The sequence below is a fragment of the Octopus bimaculoides genome, chromosome 2, assembly GCF_001194135.2.
Source record: "Octopus bimaculoides isolate UCB-OBI-ISO-001 chromosome 2, ASM119413v2, whole genome shotgun sequence".
NCBI lineage: Eukaryota > Metazoa > Mollusca > Cephalopoda > Octopoda > Octopodidae > Octopus > Octopus bimaculoides.
The window spans coordinates 89,757,835-89,767,588 of NC_068982.1; the positions used below are offsets into that span (position 1 = coordinate 89,757,835).

Genomic DNA, 9,754 nt, shown 5'->3' on the forward strand with positions numbered 1-9,754 from the left:
ATATATATATATATATATATACATGTATATATATGTATACGTTTGTGAGTATCTGTTGCCCCACCACCACCAACTGCCATCACTTGACAACCAATGCTGGTGTGTTTATGTCCCTGTAAATTAGTGGTTCAGCAAAAGAGACTGATAGAATAAGTACTAGGCTTACAAAGAATAAGTCCTGGAGTCGATTTCTTTGACTAACACCCTTTAAGGCGGTGCTCCAGCATGGCTGCAGTCAAATGACTGAAATAAGTAAAAGAATAATTTGCAAGTGAATATTGTTAGATGGTGAAGGGACATGGCTTAGTGATTTGGCTCTTGGTTGTAAGGTTGTGAGTTTGATCCTCAGTGGCACATTGTGTACTTAGGCAAGACACTTTATTTCACATTGCTCCAGTCCACTCATCTGGTAAAAATGAGTTGTACTTGTAATTCAAAGGGCCAGCATTGTCACATTCTTTGTCATGCTGAAAATCTCTGAGACCTACATTAAGGAAATGTGTGCATGTCTGTGGAGTGTTCAGCCACTTCCACGTGAATTTCACCAGTAAGTTGTTCCATTGATCAACTGGCACCCTTGTTGTTGTAGCTGACAGAATGCCATTGATTGATAACATGTACCATGCTTTTGCTAATTGTTTTTAGCTACCTATGTTGTTGTGAGTAAGCGTAGACACTCTCCCAATCATCTGGCCCTTAACTCAATAGTAAAACATCCAGGAGGTGACAGAGTATTTGTCTAGTACTCATTTCAGTTGAGTAGACTGGAGCAATATGAAATGAAGTGCCTTGCTGAAGGACATACTGCCAGGTCCAAAATATCAAATGCATGATGTTTTATGATCATGAATCTGACACCCTAACTACTTGGCCATGTGCCTTCACTGTGACATACATCACACACTATAAAGCATACCAGTATACCATACATCACATGGCATACAACAAACTGTAAAATACATGAAATATATTTGCCACTTAAATGTGGCTAAACCCTAAGGGTGAATGCTACTGTAGCTTTTAGCCCCAGGAGAACATCTCCTCCAGCTGCCTATTGACACACTTTCTGTGCCCTGTTGGTATTTGTAAAGGGAAGTCATCCTTCCCATCGTCAGTCTGACGTGATACACATGGACCCGGGTTTCTGGGTATTTACCTTTGTCAGCATATGACAATCACCGATCTTCAATGTGAAGGGCTCCCAATGCAAATACATATATCCTTTTTCCAGTGACGAAAATTCACAAGCAATGTTAAGTCTCTGAACGAGGTATAAACAGTAACTGCCCGACAACGTGAAGTATATATATTAGATACACGAGTTATCACATATTACATGCCATACAGTATACATAGAATTTATGCCACATATATATATATATATATATATATATTAGGGCATTACTATATAGAATAATGCCTCATGCTAAACTACCATAATAAACACATTTTTACCGAATGCGAGGAAAATGCAACTCTCAAAAACTGGCCTCTTTGATATATAGTTAAGTCTGTTTTTAAGAGGCCAGTTTTTGAGAGTTGCATTTTCCTCGCATTTGGTAAAAATGTGTTTATTATGGTAGCTTAGTGTGAGGCATTATTCTATAGTAATGCCCTTATATAAATATAAATAAATGTATTCTAGGGATAATGATGGATTTTTCCCTTATGAGTTTGTTCATGCTAGCTACTTGATAAAATTCTTGTAAAAGATTTTTATCCTATTATTGAATTAATTAAATATATATATACATACAGACATATATGCTGGTGACATATAAAAGGCATCCTTGCCAGTGATATGAAAAAGCTACCCACTACCCTCTTGGAGTGGTTGGTGTTAGAAATGACATCCAGCTGTTGAAAACAACCCCAAATCAGACTGGATCGTGGTACAGCTCTCTAGCTTACTAGTTACAGTGAAACCATCTAACCTATGCCAGCATGGAAAACAAACGCTGAATGATGATGATGATGATGATGATTATATATATATATATATATATATATATATATATATTATATACCAAACACCATGCAATATGTTCTACACACAACAAAATATACACCATATATTATGCACTGTACAAAGTTTATCATTTTGGTCTTAAACACCCCTTGTTCTAAAAGGCATTTTGGGTCAACAAATTCTTTATGTAAATATTATTCAGATTGGTGTTTGGAAGTGCTGGTGGAGGTAGTCAGTGACCGATGTTGATGCAATAGTAATTGTGTTGGTGGTGAGAGATAGTAGAAATAGTAGTAGCAGAAATTATTAGACTTAAAGTACCTTCAGCCAAATGATACACCCTACACTACAAATGATACACCCTACCATTTCTATCAGTGATAGAAATGGTAGACAACATTTCACTATGTTTTAGCTCAGAGGAGGTGAAGGTATTTGAAGGTTAACTTCCCTAACCTCAACTTCACAGATGTTAGTGCGCTTTCAGTTCTTAAAATCCATTTCAATCACTGCACCATACTCCACATAAAAAATACAACTTATACCGTATGCTATATGCCATGCACCTTACACATACAGTCATGCACCATACATCATAACCATGTTCCATTTGCTCTCTTATTATACAGGAGGCCTTATCACATGCAGATGATGGTTACTAAACCAGCAAACCATTCATATACAAGTCAACAAGCTAGACTATGTAAATAAATCATTTCCTCAAACCGTACTCACTGTCATTTTTGTTTTTAAGCAAAAAGATACTCTGAAAAATGATGGCATGTCTGCATCATATCTGATTCTAAGTCTGCTCAGTTAGGATTGACTGGGGACTGAACATCAACAAGTCCTTGAAATGGTTTCAGTTTCAATTCATAGCTATTTGAATATCTACTTATATTGAAGGCAGCAAGCTGGCAGAAACATTAGCTTGCCGGGTGAAATGTTTAGTGGTAGTTCGTCTGTCTTTACGTTCTGAGTTTAAAATTCTGCCAAGGTTGACTTTGCCTTTCATCCTTTCAGAGTCGATAAATTAAGTACCAGTTGCATACTGGGGTTGATCTAATTGACTTGCCCCCGCTCCCAAAATTTCGGGCCTTGTGCCTAGAGTATACTTATACCATTAATCTCCTTGAAAATGTTTATCTTCCTTGTCACCTATTTGCTCTTGTCTTCTCTTCGACAACTGTGCAATAACATAGCAAGTAGGAACAATTGAACATCAAATGGTTGATCAGCTTTTAACAGTGAATCTAATTCCATATCCATCCACACAGAATCCTGCTTATATGTGATATATTTAAATATACTTGCATGAACACTATCTTCAGCATATGGACATTGAGTTTTGGAAAAAGTTATATACACACATACACACAGATATGCAATGTGTGGAAATGTACACATGGATTGGACAGAAAATAATGCAAAAATAGTCATAACTTCCTTTATTAACTGAGATAGGGCATTCAAATTGCACATGTTATTACAGTAGCTCCTTTTCTGTACTAACTCTTATGCTTCTTCATGGCAGACAACTAATGAGTTCTAAGCAGATGCAACCAACTTGCCATCACTGAGTTCTTGACAAAAGCAGGGTGCAGGCAGTTTGTATTAAAGAACCTTCCTTTTGTGGAATATTAAATTAAATTAATCAAACATAGCTGAATGGAAGAGTATAGTTTGGGCTTTTTTTACTGGAGGTCTGGAACCATATATGAGGTAGATGATGCTTATAGCATATAAGTTTCCTAAGTGCTCACGCATCTAATTATTAACTTGGCTCAATGTTGCTTAACTTTGTTTATCAAATAAGAACCAATATTTTCCTCTTGATATGGCCATAAGTAAAGAGATGAAAAATCCTGTATGCAAAGAGATGGGAGGGTCATGGCTAGGCTGTCATTGATTATAAGTTTGCTTGATCAGGGTTAATTAACATGTTTGAAGTTAAGTATACTAAATCAGTGACATAAAACTCATTCATCATCGTGCCACAGACAGAATGTGAACTTCCATCATTTCAGCTGGTTTACCTTGTAGTTGTCAACTCAGCTGTCAATCAATGCTGTCTGTCAACTTCTGTCAAAAAGTGTGACTAAAAATAGTAACAGCAACGGAAAAATTTCGATTTGATCATAAGATTGGCTTCCAATAAATATATACATAAAATGTGTGTGTGAGTGTGTGTGTGTGTGTTGTGCATGTGTGTGTATATGTATGTGTGTGTGCATGCACGCCTGTGTGGGAAGATCAAACCTCACGAAGTTACAAGTAGGAACAATCTCAGCAGATGGAGAACAATCATTAAAAGTCAAGAACACAAGCACCTCTTGCCATTGTGACCTTTGACAAAGCTGTGGAAACTTGCTTGGCCTTTTGATGCATATTTCAGATTAAATATCTATCAACATTAACCATTTCCAAATGCTCAAACGTGTGTGTGTGTGTGTGTGTGTGTGTGTGTGCGTGCGTGTATACATATAAGAGATTTTAAAAAGAGATTGTTCATAATATAACAGCAAAAGTTGGTTTTATATAATTTTTCTTTTTCTGTTTGAAAACACTGCAACCCTCTAAAAAAATTTTTCCTTCCATTAGATTCCAACAGATCTTGTTGACAAAATAATGCAGCAGTAAATTGCATGGCATATATTGTTACCATAATTTGTAATACAAAAATAACCAAACAGAAAATTTTGTGTGCACATATGTGCAAAACAAAGTGCAGAAAATAGTTCTTGAATAACAAAGGTAAAGAAAAATAGTATTCTATTGAAGCTGAAAAGCTGTAACGAATCAACAGACAGTCATCTGATGATCATGAGATGACTGTCTGATGATTGGTTACATGAAAATGAGTAGCAGTTTGTGAAATCTTTTCAGTTTCAATAAAACATAAATAAATAAATAAATACATATATACATGCATACATAGATGGACAGACAACATCGCTTCTAACATTGCATGCTACCAGAAACACATGCAACTACACAATCTCCAACTCTAACCTGTAATTTTTAAAACTCTACCAACTGCCCTCAAGGAAGAACCTGCCTCTCTAGGGCTGTATTCTACAGAGCCACCCTCACACCTGATGGTATCACAAAGCACTACACGGGCATGATGTCTAATGATGTCAAGGGAAGGTACACACAGCATATGCATTCACTTAGATGCAGAGACAGAGAGAATTCCACATTTTTCTCTCATTTCCTTTGGGGACTTTATGACCTCTGAAATGAAACTGCCAGCATTAAAAGTATCATCATTGACAGGGTTTCAATTTACTTCGTGCCTACAATTATTGGCTCTGTCTCTGTGAAAAACTGCATCTTCTACACCAACCTGCAGTATCTATCAGCAGGAAATATGAACTATCTTACTTGCGACCATCAGAAGTATGTTCCCTTGGTGAACTTCAAGCTCCTGGCTGCCAACAACCCACGTATATCACCTTAACATTAGCTGCACCTTGGCACTGGCTTCCAATAAATAAATGTTAAAGTTCCTAACCACTGATGCCTGCACAGAGTGTAGGTTGGCCTTCCAGCCTTATGCATCCCCTGTAACCTCATTCATTTGTTTCCATATACATGGGTGTGCATGTGCATACACAGACACACACACATACATACATACAGACAGAAAGACAGAGACACATACACACACTCACCTATGTACATATGGTTTTCCTCTCTTTCTTTCACCCTTTAATGCTACCAAACCTCAGTCCAAAAGCCCAATTCCACCACAGCAGTACAGTTGCAACAATACTGGCATGCACCGGATATGCTCACACAAACATAAATAACAAAAGCATGAATATATATGTACATGCATTTGCACACCAGATAAAATCATATATATGCATATGTGTTCTTCTAGACAAATATACCCACATTCGTACATACACATATAAATTTCAGGAATGTACATACTCATGTTCACCAATCAGGTATATGCATACTCACCCTTACATGTATCCTGAACACATATGTGCACACTCACATACACAGCAGGCACTAACACACATTAATTTGTGCACACACACACACACACATACAACTAATACACACACAGAGCTGATATGCACAACTGACATATATACACTCACGTATTTGTGCACCTAAGTAGTCACATATGGCTGATACACATCTGCACCCATACATATACACACCCTAGCAAATATGCAAACATACACCAGTGAACCGATACCATCAGTTCTCCCCTGCATGCCAGATTAGACACATGTGTACCCCACCACATAGTACACATACATAAGCATCAGACACCCTCATCTATGCACTTGTACAGCTGATATACACACACACACACATATACCCCCTTGCTGTTTATGGATTTGGTGTTCTGCAAGTCCCTTCAGAGACCAGCTAGATGGCAAGATGCTACTAGCTTCCTGTCCAGCCACGTAGTCCAAAACATTCTCCTTTTTAATGCATTTGGTGTTGCTAGAATGTCAATCTCACTTCTAATAACGCCATGTGACCCACCTTGACCAGCCCTGTTTCTGGTAGCTATCTTGGACTTTCTAAATTTCTCCATTTGGCTGCTTAAGCCTGATGAGCTAGGCTTCTGTGAGGCCTATGATGCTTTAAGTTGCATGGAGCCAAATCAAACTGCTTTAAATTATAATAATAATAATAATAATAATAACGGTTTCAAATTTTGGCACAAGGTCAGCAGGTTTGGCAGAGGGGTTGAGTAAAAAGAAATCGATTCTAGTGTTTAATTAGTACTTATTTTTATTGACCCCGAAAGGATTAAAGGCAAAGTCAGCCTCAACAGAATTTGAACTCAGAATGTGAAGATGGATGAAATATTGCTAAGCATTTTGCCCAGCATGTTACCAATTCTGCCAGCTCAATAATGTATGTATGTATACATGTGTTCATGCATGTATGTATGTGTTGATTGACCAAAAGTAATAAATTAGTGAACTTATGCATACATAAGTGTAGAATATTCAGTATTCTGCAGGGTGTCCACAAAGTCTGGGTACATGGGGATTAATGCATACTTTAAGAAATTATTTCTTATATTCAATTGTTTATGTAACGATTTTATTTACTCCATGTACCCAGACTTTGTGCACACCCTGTATAATACATTATAACTGGAAGGCTGCTCAATTTAGAGTTGCAGGTTTCCAATCACTCAGCTGGTAATCTATGCCTTGAAGTATCAGTTGTTTGAATATATTTTGAAATTATATGGAAGTTATGAAGGAAACACTTATCTTTATGCTCTTGTGGTTTGGAAAAAAAATAACTTTACCAGCAACACATGCAAAAATGTCTGCTTCGTGCTCACGTTTTTAATTTGACTTTGGGCTCTTGTGGGAATATTTCAAACGTCTTAAATTTCATACAAGCAAGACAACTCTAATAACTTTTCTCATGAAATTGCACTATTGTTTAAGTAATATCTACAAATAATATTTTTTAAATAATGAATGTGTGTGTGTGTGTATGTGTGTGTTTTGCATGCATCTGAATATCAGTACATACCTATTCACATATATACATTTACACATACACACATGCATACACATACACACATTTGTGTACTTGAGTGTGTGTATATACACACACATACACACACAATTATATGCATGTACACATGCATATATATTTGCATACATATGTATACATATATATATATACATATGTATATGTATATATATATATATATATATATATATATGATGTACTTATATTAATTAAACACATATTAATTAAACATTTCAAAACCAATACTTTTTTTTTCTGATCTGAGACAAAATTCAAGAAATCTTTCATGATGTTTACATGATGTTTACATTATCTTTCATGATGTTTACATGAAAGATAATTAATCCCAATCATACAAGGTGCTAATAATGCTATTCTTTTGTTTAAACTGTTAGCAGAATTTTGTATTTTTTGCTCAAAAAATGGTCACACAGAACTTTTGATTTGAAGCTACTGTTTCTGTTTGACTTTGCCATATGTACTATTGACCAAATAATTTTGAATTTCTGAGGATTTGTCTCATGCATGAACCATATAAATTTTGATGAAGATTTAACACATTTTTTCATCAGAGCTGAAAATTGAATACTTGTACTGATAAGACAGGATTTTGAATGTTTGTTCAGTTGCTCCAACATATACTTTAGTTTCATTTCTGCTGTTTATTTCTACTTTGGCACTGTATGTAATTGGCAGTTACTATCTATTGGGTAGCTCTTACAAAATCTGAAGTTGCCAGCTTTTAGCCATCTTTTTCCATTCAACTTTGCAGCATGATAACCTTTGATGTAACAATTTAGACTTTTACAAGCCAAACTTGGTCAATGCCAGTGCTTCCTGACTGGCTCCCATGCCGGTGGCATGCAAAATGTACCATTCAAACGTGATTGATGCCAGTGCCTCCTGTGTCGGTGGCACGTAAAAAGCACCATCCAAACATGATCAATGCCAGGGCCATCTAACTGGCTCCTGTGCCGATGGCACATAAAAGCACCCACTACACTCTGAGAGTGGTTGGTGTTAGGAAGGGCATCCAGCTGTAGAAACATTACCAGATCAGACTGGAGCCTGGTGCAGCCTGCTGGCTTGCCAGACCTCAGTCAAACCATCCAACCCATGCCACCATGGAAAACAGATGCTAAATGATGACGACGATGATGATGATGAATGTGTATTCTTGTGCAAGTGAGTTCATATTTCCCCTTGTCTTTGCTGGTTTGTAAACAATGGCTTCCTAACATTATCATTGGTTTGCAGTCCAGAGTGAAAGGATCTCTGAGCTTGATATATCTTGATGTGTTGTGCAATCTTTAGAAACAAAAGATTCATTAAAGTGCCATTTGTTTCCAGTTCCCCACATAAAAAATGTTTGTTGTTTGATAGACTGAGAAATTGGTAAGTGGGAGTTGCTATCAGGAAAGGTATGCAGCCACTGAAAACCTCAATACACACTTGTCTAATCCATGCAGGCATAGAAAAGTAGACATTAAAATGTTGTAATGATTAAGATATGTGTATGTGCATGCATGCTTACATACATACATATATAGTGCTGTGTGGTTGAGAGCTTTGATTCCCAACCATGTGGTTCCAGTTTCAGTACCACTGAGGGACATCTTGAGCAAATGTCTTCTACTATGGACTTGGACCAACCTAAGCCTTGTGAATGGATTTGGGGATCTCATAGACTGAAACTGAAAGAAGCCTGTCATATGTGTGTGTGTGTGTGTGTACATATGGGAGCGTGTGTATGTGTGTGTGTGTGTGTGTGTGTGTGTGTGTGTGCAAAAGGGTGTACATGTGTGTATGTGTGTATGTGTGTATTTACTCTTATCTTCATATAATGTGATGATTATAAATGAATCTCACTATCATAAAAGCAATGTTTGTTTCTAGTTTACTTTGAAAGACGTGTGGCCTTGGGGGAGGTGGGGGGGGATATTACTTTGCTAGAAAACAGGTAAGCATTGAAAACAGGAAGGGTATCTGGCCATACAAACTTTGCCTCAACAAATTTTGTTCGATCCGTGCAAGCATGGAAAAGTGGACGTTAAAGCAATTCTGATGGCATGAAAATATGATTTGTTAATGGTCGTTGCATATATCTAAATAACTAGAAATTGACAGCACTGAGTGTTGAATTTCATGTTGGAATAAACATCTCTCATTGCTTACTATCAGTCAGTATTTGTGTAATATATTCAAAGTTGCCCTATATATATATATATATATATATATATATATATATAT

At 36.7% G+C, this 9,754-nt stretch overlaps 1 protein-coding gene across 3 annotated transcripts in view; it reads right to left on the bottom strand.

Annotated features, from left to right (window-relative positions):
* LOC106874430 (uncharacterized) overlaps nt 1-9,754 on the bottom strand; it is a 1,214,035-nt gene that overhangs the window by 281,754 nt on the left and 922,527 nt on the right. The gene's annotated exons all lie outside the window — the stretch shown is intronic.